A 14,378-nucleotide genomic window follows, 5' to 3' on the forward strand; every position below is an offset into this window, starting at 1 on the left:
CACCAGGGGGCAGCTCCTGTGTTGAGCGTCTGCCCCTTGGTGGTCAGTATACATCATAGCAACTGGTTGACTGGTTGTTCTGGTCTTTCAGCTATTTGGTTACTGGGCTTTTATATATATATAGATTAGGGTACTGTTTATAAGACTTCATACACTTGTCTAAACTCATTGAATTGTACACTTAAAGTTGATGCTATTGGATTAATTTATATCTCAAACTGACAATAAATAAATAAATAAAATACAGTTGACCCTTGAAAAATGTGAGTTCACGTATATGCGGATTTTTTTCAATAAATACTATAAATGTATTTGCTCTTCCTCATGGTTTTCTTAAAAACATTTTATTTTTTCTAGATTACTTTATTATAAGAACATAATATATAATACATATAACACAAAAAATATGTATTAATCAACTGTTATTGGTAAAATTTCCAGTTAACAGTAGGCTATTAGTAATTAACTTTTGGGGGAGCTAATAGTTATATGTGAATTTTCAACTGCATGGGAGGTTGGTGACCCTAACCCTCATGTTGTTCAAGGGTCAACTGTATATTGAAATCAGTAATTAAACCAAAGTATACTACCCACTTAGAGAAGATATTTGAACTTCTATATTTATTTATTTATTTATTTATTTATTAAATATATTTTTTTATTGATTTTTTTACAGAGAGGAAGGGAGAGAGATAGAGAGCTAGAAACGTCGATGAAAGAGAAACATCGACCAGCTGCCTCTTGCACACCCCCTACCAGGGATGTGCCCGCAACCAAAGTACATGCCCTTGACCGGAATCGAACCTGGGACCTTTCAGTCCGCAGACCGGCGCTCTACCACTGAGCCAAACCGGTTTCGGCTGAACTTCTATATTTAAATCATCTTTTATACTATTTATTTTGGTTTATATTTTAGAGTATACTAGTATATATTTGTATATTAGCAAATCTATATGATTTATAAATAAATAATCATATATTGAGACATAAACTAAATTTTTCCTTTCAATGATAGGGATGAACTGTTTAAAACATTTGAGGTCTAGAAAGTAGTTTCAGTGATGTGTTAGAAGTAGAAACCAGATTGTAATTGTTGAGAACTGGGGATAACAAGTAAACTATTCTCTCAGGAGATGGGGTCAGGAAAAAAGGAAGACATTTGGTGAAGAGACAGATAAAGCTACATGCACAGTGGAGAGTTGATATAAGGTAGCTATTTTTTGGATGGGCCATTTTGATATAGGTTTCAAGTAAGGAATCAGAAAATACAGATCAAAATATAATGGGAGAGAGAGAAGGAAATACCATGGATAAAATACCCAGAGTTTGCAGGAGAAAATGGTTAAGAACAGAGAGAGACCGAGCGTTAGTTATGCAATTGACTTTTTCGTTCTTTAATGCATTAAGCAAGGACATCAGTGCAAGGAAAGGAGACAAGGTAAGGGAGAAGTGTTTGGTATAACCAGCATGGCTAATGACATGCAGAACTGATTAGACCAAAAACACAAATGAATAAGCAGCTGTAGGAAAGTTATATTTATGGTGATGGTACCTACCACACAGTCACATCTCCTACCTGACCCTGAGATGGTTGACAGGAAAAGGCTGCTTAGACTTGGCCACTGAAGGAAATGTCTCTTCAATGCCTACGCTAGCAATAGATGGCCCACTCAGTGGAAGGTGGTAGGAACTTATGGGGAAACCGGCGAATTGATATCTGTACCTTTGGGTCCTTTTGCAATTCATCCATCACCCACAGGACGTTGGACCAACATTCCCATTTTGCCTCAGACACTAATTTTGGTCCCACTGGTCAAGGCTAACCTGGGTGTGGTGGTTGTGTGGGTGGAGACCACCAGGAAGTGGAGGAAGTGGGACTGGTGATTCAGGCAGGGGCCCTGCTTCAGCTCAGCCTGACTCACCCAGGACCATGGGAATGGGCACTTCAGGGCTGGTGGCGCCATCCCTGAGCAGCACCAGGGCCTGAAGGGGCATCATTAGTGGTTTCGAATGCTTGCCCAGCACTTCTCAGAAGGTGGCCTTGGGGCCTGCCCACATGCCATCTGGGTAATTACGTCCTATTTACCTTCCTGCAGATCCAGAGGAACTGGCACTCGACCTCCTAACTTAACCTGAGCACTGTCCGGGTGATACAGCAATTGACCTTAAAGATGCTGCTTCTTTCTAAACACATTCAACCTCTTCCCTCCCTGTTCCATGCTGGAGGACTCAGCAGGACCCAGAGGCAAGGCCTCTGACCACCTTCTCATTGCGTTCATCAGCCTCAGTGCTCTTCTCCCAAATAAGGCAGCCTCCATTGCCTGTGTGGACACTTAGTGTAGGGGGCTTCTCTATCTACTTCAAATAATTCTACTCTTTAGCCGAAGCCAGTTTGGCTCAGTGGTAGAGCGTTGGTCTGCGGACTGAAAGGTCCCGGGTTCGATTCCGGTCAGGGGCACGTACATTGGTTGCGGGCACATCCCTGGTGGGGGGTGTGTAAGAGGCAGCTGGTCGATGTTTCTCTCTCATCGACGTTTCTAGCTCTCTATCTCTCTCCCTTTCTCTCTGTAAAAAATCAATAAAATATATTTAAAAAATAAAAAATAATAAATAAATAAATAAAAAATAATTCTACTCTTTGACTCTCATGAAACACAGTTTATTTGTGTATTATTAATTTTTTTATTTATTATATTATTTTTTTATTACAACTGTAAGCCTCCTTTTGCTCACTCTGTGTATTATATCATTTAACTCCCAATTAACCCCATGAGTTGTAATTTCTGTTATATGAGACAGCATAGTTTGGAGATCAACGGTGTTGACTCTGGAACCAGACTACCTGGTGTTTGAATTCTGGCTCTGACATTTATTAGTTACATAACAGGCAAGCTATTATTTAAATTTTCTGTACTTCAGTTTCCTCATCTATAACATGGAGCTAATAATACTACCTACCTCATAGTTGTTTTTGAAGATTAGTGAATTTGTATGCATACAGCACTTAGAAGAATACCAGGCATACAGCAAGTGCTCAATACATTTTTATCTATGACTATTACCATCACTACCACCACCATCACCTCCAAATTTAAAGACAAGGAAACAGGCACAGGGATGTGAAGAAACATGTCTTGTTGTGCTTGTATGCATATATGCATAACCCATGAACACAGACAATAGAGTGCTGAAGACCTGGACCGGGGGAGGGAGGACAGGAGAGGGTCAATGGGGGGGGGGGGGGGGCGGAATGGGACATATGTAATACTTTCAACAATAAAAAATAAATTTTTAAAAGGACCTAATAAAAGAAATTAATCAGCCAGGAAAAAAAAGAAAAAGAAACATGTCTAGGTTGTACAATTAATAAGGGATGGACTGAGGATTTGAATCAAGGCTGCTTCTGGCTCCAGAGATTGTGTTCTTAACCATAAAACAATACTTCCTGTGCCCTGCACCCTAGGGAAGAGTCTGCCGAAAACAGACTGCTAATACACACAGAGCAGAGCTGAGAGGTGAAGAGGGTAAAACAGGGACCTGAGGACATTATCAGAGCCCCAGGAACTAGTCATCTTAGCCCGTTCTGTGGTAACAAAAATACCATAGACTGGATGGTGTCTAGACAACAGAAATGGATTTCTTACAGCTCTGGAGGCTGGAGAGTCCAAGATCAAGGTGCTGGCAGATTCAATATCTGGTGACTGGCTATATCTTCTCTCTGTGGGGACACAAACATTGAAGTCAAATCTACCTTTGGAGTTTTCAATAATATTAATCAAAAAATTCCTTCTGCCGAAACCGGTTTGGCTCAATGGATAGAACGTCAGCTTGGGGACTGAAAGGTCCCGGGTTCGATTCCAGTCAAGGGCATGTACCTTGGTTGCGGGCATATCCCCAGTAGGGGGTGTGCAAGAGGCAGCTGATAGATGACTCTCTCTCATCGATGTTTCTAACTCTCTATCTCTCTCCCTTCCTCTCTGTACAAAATCAATAAAATATATTTTTTTTTAAAAATTCCTTCTGCCTCAACTCATTTTGAGTTGGGGTGTCTGTCCCTTGCAGTTGAAGTCCCTTGCAGACTTACAGCAATTCAAATCTCAGCCTCAAGACTATCCTTGTATTCTGGGCCTGAATGGCCCAAAGAGAATAGGAAACATACCCATAAAAGAGTCTACTCTAGGGTCACCAAAACAAAGCTGTTAATTTGTTCATCCATTCATTCATTCCACTCACATCCTCCATGTGCCAGGCATTATATTAGTTGCTAAAACACTCTGGATGCATTGGTCATACGCCACTTCTGCATCCAACTAGTGATGTGCCCATAAGTTTACCAATTGGGCCAGCTCCAGCCTCAAGTGGAATCTCAATTCTCCTACCTTTCAGAACGGACGTCTCTGAGATCTTATGATCTATGCCAGATTTTTTTTCTGAGGTACGCATCGTCACTGCTACAGCAGGACTCTGGCTTGTCTTTAAGTGGAAAAGATAATGGGGAATTTCTGCACAGACTAAATTATTCATCTCCATCGAACCACATAAGCAGCATTCAATCTCCATCTCTGGACACACAGCCTTCCCAGATCAAAATATTCGATCGAGGTCCAAACAGGAAATACAGATGCAAATGGGTGGCTTAGCATGCCGGGGTAAAGCCCCCCCACCAGCAAGGTGAGCTGTTTCTGACTTTACATCAGATGTGCACACAGAGAACCCTTGAGGGCTGGGATCACTTTTGATTTTTACATCACAAGTGTCACAGAAAATACACAATGAAAAACCCAACGATTCCTTGGAGAGTTCATTGCTCTCCCCATCTTCTTTGATTCCCCTGCCTCCTCTCCACATCCTTTGAACTTCTAAAAAGACACTTTGAAGGCATGTCATAAAGCAGTTTTTCATTCATGTTCCTCTCTTTGATGATCTTGCTGTTTGTCTGAACTGCAGCGTCCACAGGATGTCGGGCTGGGCGAGCTGAAAGCCAATACTGATGAGGAAGGGCAAGTAAGGAAGAGCCTGAGCTGCGTTTGTCAATAAGAAAAAAAAGGGATAAGGGAGAGAGAACAAGACCAGAGGGGCCCATGCAGAATTTCTGGTCTCTCTGGATTGTCTTACCCTTCAGAGTGGCCACTTGTGAGAGAGGTCAAGGGCACTAGAGCCCAGCGAGAGTTCAGAGCCAGCAAAATGTTTTGTTCAGATGTTTTTGCTCCCCCACTACCACCCCCCCACCCCCGCCCCCGGCCTCAAACATGGGAACTCTCTGCTCACCCCCTCCCCCCTCAATTGCAATAACCCAGCTTACACTTGAAAAGGATTATTTTTTTTATTTTTCCCAACTTCTCCCATTTTCTCTGGTGAAAAAATTAAGTCATTTTAATGCTAACAAGATATCTTGAGGTGGGGAAAGAAGATGGAGAATAGATAACAAGCAGGCCTGCACACACACTTTTTTTTTTTTTTTTTTTTCCACATTGTCCAATGAGTAAATGGTTGAGAACTCTGAGTCTCAAGAACTCTCAAATCCCAGGAAATAGCCAGTGTCCCTGAAAGCAGCTGTCCCAGCAGCTCTGACCTGGAGATGGGTAACAGTGGTGAGGGCAGACAAGAACCTTCCATGAACCCAAGTGTTCTCTGATCCAAAGAGCAAACAAACCACTCCCTTCCATGATGCATGAAGCCTAATTCAGCCTAATGAAGTGGTTGAGCGCCAGGGATGGGAGAAAACCTTCATCCCGGTACAAATACTAAATACATTAGAACCTGTCCCTCTGGGGGACTCTGGTGTCTGTGAGGAGGGTTGAAGAACTCATTCATTCACAAATGTTCAGTGAGTAGGGCCTAGCAAGCATTGGGGAGGACAACGGTGAGCAAAATAGAGAGGGTCTCTGCCCTCATGGAGCTAACAGTCTACTGAGAGGTTAGATCCGCTCATCTATGTGCAGTTATAAATCGGGACACATGCCTTGAAGGAAAGGTATAGGGTGTTACGAAAGCATTTAGCACAGAGACACCAGTTGGATGTGCAGGACAGGCTACATGGAGATCCAGGAAGGCCCATCTAAAGGGGTAACTTTAAACTGAGACCTGAAAGGGAGAGGTTACGAGGCATGCAAAGAGTAGGCAACAGGATATTACACAAATGGAACAGCATTTTATGCAAAAAAGAACAGCCTATGAGAAGGGCTGGCCAAAGGGGAGACAGACAGGAAGGGTCAACAGGGGAAGCAGGAGACCAATCAGGAGAAAGGATTCAACAAATACGTATGAAGCCCCACAACATGCCTGGTGCTGTTCTGAGTGTCCATAGCAGTGAATACAATTCAGAAAGTCCCTGTCCTCCTGAAGGTTACCTCTCAGATGTTACCTCATCAGAAATCAGACTCCAGCAGAGCTGCTAATAATTCAGGCTGCATGGCCGTGATGAGGGACAGGACAGTGCCACTTCAAACACTCAAGAAGGGCTCAGAACCCATGCCTCCAAACCTAAGTGACCAGCTACTCTCATTCCTCACCTTGGATGTACCCAGACCAAGATCACCAGCAGGAATGCAGCATGTGACAGGGCAGCTGAATCAGATGGGAGATCACCCCCTCTCTGGACTGTCAATTCTGGACTGCCATCGCAAGGGGTCAGAAGTAATCGCTAGCTCCTCCATCAGCTCTGAGTCCTGGGGATCCTTCTGGCACAGAGCATGGTGGTTTATGGCATGGGATTTGGGGTCAAACAGCGTTGGTTCTTATCCCAACTCTGCCACTTGCCGACTGGGCCCAGCCCAGAACCTAACCTCTCTGATCCTGTCTCTTAGTCTATAAAAGAGGGTTGACAGGACCTTGACCACAGGGCAATCTGGAGGATTAAAAGAGTCAGGGCACAGCTTAGCACTCTGCATGGCACACAGCAAATGCTCACTCAGGATCAGCAAGGACGACTATGGTGGTTGTGATATATCCCACTTCCCTGACTGGAGGCGCCCAGTTTAATGAAATTTTCACAAATAACAGAATTGCAACTCAAGCAATTAAGTGCAATGCACAGCCCTGCCCCCTTTCTTCGTGCATTGCCAGGGAAACCAAGGCAGAGTTCAGCATCTAGCCTGGCGTAACCCCAGGACTTCAAAGTCAGGAATGCTCATTTCTGAGAACAGTGAAGCAACCACAGGAAGCATGCCGCAGAAGGAACAACTGGCTGAATTAGTCCCAGGGGAACTCCTCGGAACTATCTTCCGTTCCGAAAGACTTTGTGAATTTTCCATTGCAAATATTTAATATCGAATTGGGTTCTCTCTTCCGCCTTTGTCAGTGGAGTGCTCAAAATAATTGTAATATTAGCCTAAGCCAAGTAAAATTAGGAAGATAAATCTGCAACATTTCCTTCCCTTTCTCCCTCTGCCTCCCTGCCCACAACACATCCTGAAGCCAAAACTTCAAGGATTTGAAGTCCACAGCTCAGCACCACAGCAGTGAATCGGTTGCTTTTAAAACAGGTTCAAATATCGGCCCAGTTACTTATAAAGCTTATGGTTTTTTAGGCTAATAACATCTCTTTAAGCCTCTGGCCCCTCCTCCATAAAATGGGGACAGTAAGAGTACTTAGCTTAATAGGTTGCTGGGGCACACAGAAAAAGTCCCACAGATGAAGATAAGTTGCTGTTATTTCTACTATTTATTCTATCCCCACCCTGTGCTCTAAGTCATCCAGAGATGACCTGGTATAGCTAGGCCAGCAGGTTCCTGGCGGGCACTAGCTGACCAAGGAGAAAAACATCTGTGCCTGGAATTGGGTGAGAAGGCCCTGTGTCCTCCTTAGAGATCGACTGGCCACACAGCATGAGAGATCTGTGTGAAATCCAGAGAATGCACTAGGGACCAAGTCAAACTCCGCTGGCACGGAGAGAGCAGCTCCCGCTGGTTCATATAGTTTCCGATCTTCAAATCAGAGTTGACTCCGGATTGAAGTCCGAGACCTTTAAAGTATATCCAAGGACCTCAACTGGCCCTCTCTTTCTCCCACCCTCCCTCTTTCCTACCAGCAGTGAACAGTACAGATTCTCTGACCTCATGAATCTTCCAGTCCAGGAAGCAAGAAGGCAGACCCTAATGGCATGAATTAGGAAAAATCCTATGAAGGAACTAAACTGGATGGTGAGGTGGAGAGGGACTGTGGGGTAGGGGAGTGGGAGGTGAGACACCTCAAATGGGATGGTCAAGAAAAGGCCGCCCCAAGGACTATAGGATCCAAGGCTGTACCGGTGACAGAAAACAAACTAACAGTTTGTCTTATTTATTTTCAAGGCAAAAAAAAACAAAAAACAAACCCACAGGTAAAAAGGAATCAATGCTTGAGTCAGGCCAAAGGAGAGGTATTAGACTGAGGGTCTTTCCATTTAGTCCTCTCTTCCCCCACCACGACACCATGAAAAGGTTAGAATGGACCCCAGGAGGATCTAATTCCCTCCCGCAGATGGCCCGAAAGCATGACCAGAAACGCAGGTCTCTCTAATTTGTGCCAGAACCAGCACTAGACTAATAACAATCAGAGCAGCAATAACCATTTGCTGAGCAGGCTGGGCACTTCCTGTGTGTTCCCTCATTTCATCCTCCCAACAGCAGGGCTGCTAAAACTGTCATCACCATCCGCCTCATTTCACCGATGGGGAGGCCTCAGCCAATTCGAGGTGGGACGGGGATGCTGCTAGGGAGGCACTCTTCCCGGGCCCTTTTTAGAGTTGAAGAAATTAAGATACCAAGAGGTCAAGTGACCTGTCCAGTGTGGTGTAGCCCACAATGGGTAAAAGGAAGGCTTAGACCTAGAGAGACTATGCCAGAGGACACGCATTTAAGGACTCTAAAATGTGTGCAGGGAACAGTGAGTCATTCCTTTTGTCTGCAGCAGTAGTTGTAGAAAGAGACCTGATAGGCCATCTATACTCATTCAATAACGTGAAAGAGACACAGAACAGCCAGGCCTGGGACCACCTCCCCAGAGCTTCAGTCTAGAACACAAATAATTAATTCCTGCTGCCCGATGAGCCAACGAGGAGGTGAGGGTGTGATGAGCGTGGATAAGGGGGGAGACTGGAGAAATCCTATCTGAGGCAGACACATTTAAGGGTTAGCTGAGTGAAGAGAGGAGAGAACAGCATGTCAAGTGTCGGGATCTTGGAAAGAACACGGTGATTTGAGGAACTGAATAAAAGGGGAGGGACCAAGGTACATGGGTGAGGGAGGGAGGGGGTAGCCAGAGATGGGTCTGAGGAGAAAGGAAGGGGAGAAAATGGGAAAAGGGTGATGGTAGGTCCAGTTGGGAGAGTTTGTGAGGCCAGACTAAGGGATCCTCCACCAATAGGTCTGGGGCAGTGGTCGGCAAACTCATTAGTCAACGGAGCCAAATATCAACAGTACAACGATTGAGATTTCTTTTGAGAGCCCAATTTTTTAAACTTAAACTTCTTCTAACGCCACTTCTTCAAAATAGACTCACCCAGGCCGTAGTATTTTGTGGAAGAGCCACATTTCAGGGGCCAAAGAGCCACATGTGGCTCGTGAGCCGCAGTTTGCCGACCACGGGTCTGGGGTACCAGACATTGCCACAAGCAAAGCTGCACTACAGGAAGTTGGTCTGGAGGAAGCAGGGCCGTGGCATGGAAACAATTAACAGGACCCAGGTAAAAGGCAATGAGTACCTTGAGGGAATGGTGGCAGGAGAGGGAATGTAAGACACACACAGAGAGGTGAGACAGTAATGCCTAGGGGACACGGGGGAAATCTGAGCCACACCTGTGGACAGGGAGCACGGGGCTGTTTAACTGGCAGGAAGACCTGGGGGCCGTGCACATTCTGTCTGAGCGTGTTGGTGAGACCGGCTGGAGTGACAGCTACTGGACATTGCAGAGGGCGCCTTGATATGCTCGAAGAAACAAGTGCCAGCTTTTCCCATTTCACACATTGGAAAGCTGAGGCTCGGTGAGGTGGAGTGATTGGGCCATTCACACACACTGCATGGGCCTCTCTGGGCCGAAGCCCATCTCCCTGCACCACCTCATGCAGCGTCCCTGCAGCTCCTCTTCGGGTTTCAGTCCTTCTCTCATTTACACCCACTGCTTGTGCTCTGCCGCCGGAAGGAATGGACTTTGCAGGTGATCCACGCTGCACTGGCCCCGCACTGCTAAAACGGAGACTAAAGCAGTGGTCAGCAAATGGTGGTTCGAGAGCCACATGCGGCTCTTTGGCCCCTTGAGTGTGGCTCTTCCAAAAGATACCACAGCCTGGGCCAGTCTATTTTGAAGAAGTGGCATTAGAAGAAGTTTAAGTTTAAAAAATTTGACTCTCAAAAGAAATTTCGATCGTTGTACTGTTGGTATTTGACTCTGTTGACTAATGAGTTTGCCAACCACTGGGCTAAAGGAACTCACAGATACGTTTTGTCTGACCCGTATGGAATTTTTCAAAACAATATGCTTGTTGTTGACATTTGAAAATTTTACATACAAATCCAGATATCTGGCTTCTCTTGAAAACCCAGATTACCTGGTGACATGGGGCCCACATTCTCACGTGGTAACTACTATCCTGAGTGGAAAAGCAGCTGCCCTCTTAAGTGGCCAGAGTTTTCTAGTTCACCCTCGTCCCCATCCCAAACATCTAACAACCAAAATAGAAACTAAGATTAAGATGCATGACCACTGAAGAAGTCTGTTCCTTTAAAACTGGCAATTATTTTTATCGTGGGGACAAGAGGGAGTGGTGGGGCCTGGGGCTAACTGAAGAGCACAGTCTCAGGAGAGATCTACCTTCCTGGTTCTTGTAGATACATGAGTCTCAGATCTCTGCGTGAACACTATTGCTACTTTATTCTTACTGGAAGGTAAAGGAGCAGAGCTAGTTGTGTACTAACACTTGGACCTCATTTTGAGACCACCCAAGTATAGACCCTTCGTCCACGTTACAACCACCATATCTCCACCCAGCTCCTGACGTATTCCCCTACTGCCACACGGATTCCAAGTTTTCATTCAAAAGGTTGTTCAGTGGGACATCCCAGGGATGGGAGCCACAGAAGCGCATTTGCCCAGGACCGTCTGGGGATAAATTCAATCCAAGGGAAATAGGGCTCATGCTGAGGCTGGCTCAGGTCTTCCATGAAACGGGACATTCTTTCAGAGCAGTGTCCAAACAAAGGAGCCCAGGAGGGAAAACACTTCTGTCACTGAACTTCCTCCCCTGGCTGAGACTTGGCATGGGACAGAAGAGGAGGCAAACCCCTCGCTCCTCTCAAGACAAGCTCACTGTGGGGCATGGGAGTCAAAATGTGAAGGTGATGGGAGGAGAGGAGGGTGGAGGGGAGCGAAGCCAGAGGAATGCAGAGCATGTGGCCTGTTGTGAAGGGAAATGGGTGCCTACTGCATTCTGACAGTTGAGGTCAGGAAATGCCCAGGATCTCCAAACACTTTCTAACACCCAGCACCCCAGCCGCCTCTCATTTCCATCCTACTGGGTTCCCTGAAGTCCACGGAGGACGTGTCAACAACAGACCAGCTCATGCCCATGGGAGAAATAGCCTCTCGCCTTCTGCCCAGCCTTCGGGAGCCACCCACCGAGCATTCCCAGTTTTCTGGAGAACCCAGCCGCTGAAGGGTTAAGCCTGGGGTACATGTGATGAGCAACCATGAACACACTCCCACGCCTGAAGCTTATAGCCACACAGGGAACAGTAATCAAATCACCACACACATACATGCACACGTTACTCTAAACAGAACTCTGTACTTTGAAGGAGAGTCAGTCCTGGGCATGCATGTAATAAGGTTATCAAGTCACAGTCAAGGAGGCACAGGGAAACAGTTGCCTAGTTGAGGGAGTGGAGCAGGAGAAGCATTCTAGAAGAGGGAACAGCAGGTGTCAAGACCCTCAAGAATGAGGGAGCATGCCATGTCCTAGGACCTAAGATTCAGCTCCTGTAGCTGAGTCTAGACCGCAAGGGATGGGCCTGGGCTGCTTGTGGCTGTTCTAACCACCCCCAGACTGAGTGGGGTTCTTCATTCTCCACAATGTCCCCCCAGCTCCCAGAAGTTCTCAGCACACAGGAAGCACAGCATGAATGAGTGGAGAGGAACAATGAAGAGGACAGACCCCTGGAGGGCACAGAGGTGAAGGAATGAATGCAAGTCTGTGAATTAAATACACAATAACCAACAAAAAGCTGGAGTCAACTGGTAATGGTAACTTTCACTTCGGTGCTGCTAAACCCCGCAAATGGAGATTCTTCCCTCTCTGTCTCTGGTTCTGAAGCTTTGAGCTCATTGCTGGCTGGTGACCTTGTGGCTCTTCCACACCCAGAGGGCACAGCCCCTGCATCTGGCACCGCTGGCAGTGCCTCCAGCTGCAGAGTCCCTCCCAAACAGGCGGGTGCCTCACTGTCGGGGGGGGGGGGGGGGGGGGGGGGGCTGCTGTTGTTTCGCCCTAAGCTCCAGTTTGGTTCCAGTGCAGCCAACTTGAAGGGCCTGAAGCAAAGGCGGGTGGGCTCTGGAAAGGACTGGGAGCCGTGGGAGGCAGGAGCCCACAGCCAGGGGTGGCACAATTCGCCAGAGACACTAGCCCCTGAGCACATTAGAAGCTGCCTGGGAGGCCACGGGACCACTTGGGTTGTTTCAATCCCTGACAAACCAAAGACAAGATGGGGAAACAAGAGCTGTCCTCACCAACCTCTCCGGAAGGCCACGTCTATGCCTCAGAAATTATGCAGGTATAATTTCAAACACAACAATAAACCAGGATTTTAAAATCATCTTTGGTCTTCCCTCTAAGGTCTTACAAACAATAGCTTGAATTCACGATGCCCTCTTTAATTTGTGGAAGGGATTTCATGCCGACCTCGCAACCACCCTCTGGAGGGCTTCACACAGCAGCTGGCAATCTTTTCCCAGGACAGTTAATGCCTCAGTTCATGACACTCCAGTACCAACTCTCCGGGGCTTGGCCAGTGCATCTGTAATTAGACCGAAAAAGCTACACCAGGATCTGGCCCCTCCCCATGGCATCAACCTCATCTCACACCTCCTGCCCCCTGCTCCCATTCAGCAGCCAAATGCCCCCTCAGTTCTTCAACCAGACTAAACACTTCCCGGTCCCTGGAGCATGTTGTCACTTCTCTGTAACTTGCTTATCCATCATCAGGCTCTGTGTGAGCTCCAAAAGGAAAAGACCACACTTGCCTTGAGGACAATGTTTTCCTACCACCAGCACAGGTGCCCAACTACTGCTAACTGTGGGACGAACAAGCTGTGTGATCTGCAAAGTGATTGCCCTGGACTCTTCAACAGGTCAGCTCATGAGAGAAAGGAGAAATAAGGCTGGGGAACCGTTCTGGGTTAGAGGACACCAGAGACATTACAAGTTGATGATGCCATCTGCGCCCTTGATTTTACTGGATCAGAAATAAAAACAAGAACTAAAAGATGAAGGGAACTTTCTGAGATAATGATTTTGAGCCGGCTATTAAGAAACAAAAGACTCTGCCCTATCCAGTCTGGCTCAGTGGACAGAGCGTCAGCCTGCGAACCAAAGGGTCCCAGGTTCGATTCCTGTCAAGGGCATATACCTCGGTTGCAGGCTCTTCCCCAGCCCAAGCTCTGTCGGAGCAAGTGTAAGAGGCAACCAATTGATGCATTTCTCTCACATTGATGTTTCTGTCTTCCTCACTTCCTTAAAAAATCAATGGAAAAATATTCTCGGGTGAGGATTAAAAATTAAATCTCATCAGACTAATTTTTATTGCTGCATGCTTGTCAGTCTCCATCACTGGATCACACTCTTCATGAGGGCAGGAGCTGGGATGTAAGTGCCAAGCCTGCCCAGAGAGGACATGTGATAACCCGCTGAGCTGAACTTCACTGAAACCGCTGGCTCAGTCCCGGTCCCCACCAGATCTTAGAGGCCTGGCGGAGGGCACGCTGAGGGCAGCCCTCCCAAAGCCCGGAGACCAGTAGGGGACTGGCAAAGCTTTCCTTCTGCCTGTTGTTTCAGGTGTGCTGTATCGCTTCCCCTTCGGGACAGGAAGTGTCCTGTGTCACTGTTTTCTCCTCTTGTTCTGATATCAAAGGCTGGACCAGGGAGTTCCTGAGTGAAGATCAGGGGGTTGGGTCCAGTTACGCACCACCTGCTAGAACAGGGACTCAGCTGCATTGCCAAGTGGGAACACACAGTTTATTAAATAACAACAACATAATGCATCCTGCTCCCTCTATCCAGCCACGTCAGCTCAGGGATCAGCTGGAAGACTCGCCAGGGCGGGACCAGCAGAACAGGCTTCCTGGGCAGCAGGAGGGGCAGGAGATTTGCAGGATGCAAATTCTTTGAATCCCGTGGATTTGACTGGAGTT

The 14,378-nt window shown here is 46.7% G+C and overlaps 1 long non-coding RNA gene across 3 annotated transcripts in view; it reads right to left on the reverse strand.

Annotated features, from left to right (window-relative positions):
• Nucleotides 1-14,378, reverse strand: part of LOC311623180 — a 285,875-nt gene that overhangs the window by 198,771 nt on the left and 72,726 nt on the right. For all 3 annotated transcript variants that reach the window (XR_014795108.1, XR_014795109.1, XR_014795110.1), the window contains exon 3: nucleotides 3,645-3,718. This is a non-coding gene — a long non-coding RNA (uncharacterized lncRNA). The remainder of the gene's footprint in view (nucleotides 1-3,644; nucleotides 3,719-14,378) is intronic.

This window comes from Pipistrellus hanaki (genome assembly GCF_964339955.1).
Source record: "Pipistrellus hanaki genome assembly, chromosome: 5".
Taxonomy (NCBI): domain Eukaryota; kingdom Metazoa; phylum Chordata; class Mammalia; order Chiroptera; family Vespertilionidae; genus Pipistrellus; species Pipistrellus hanaki.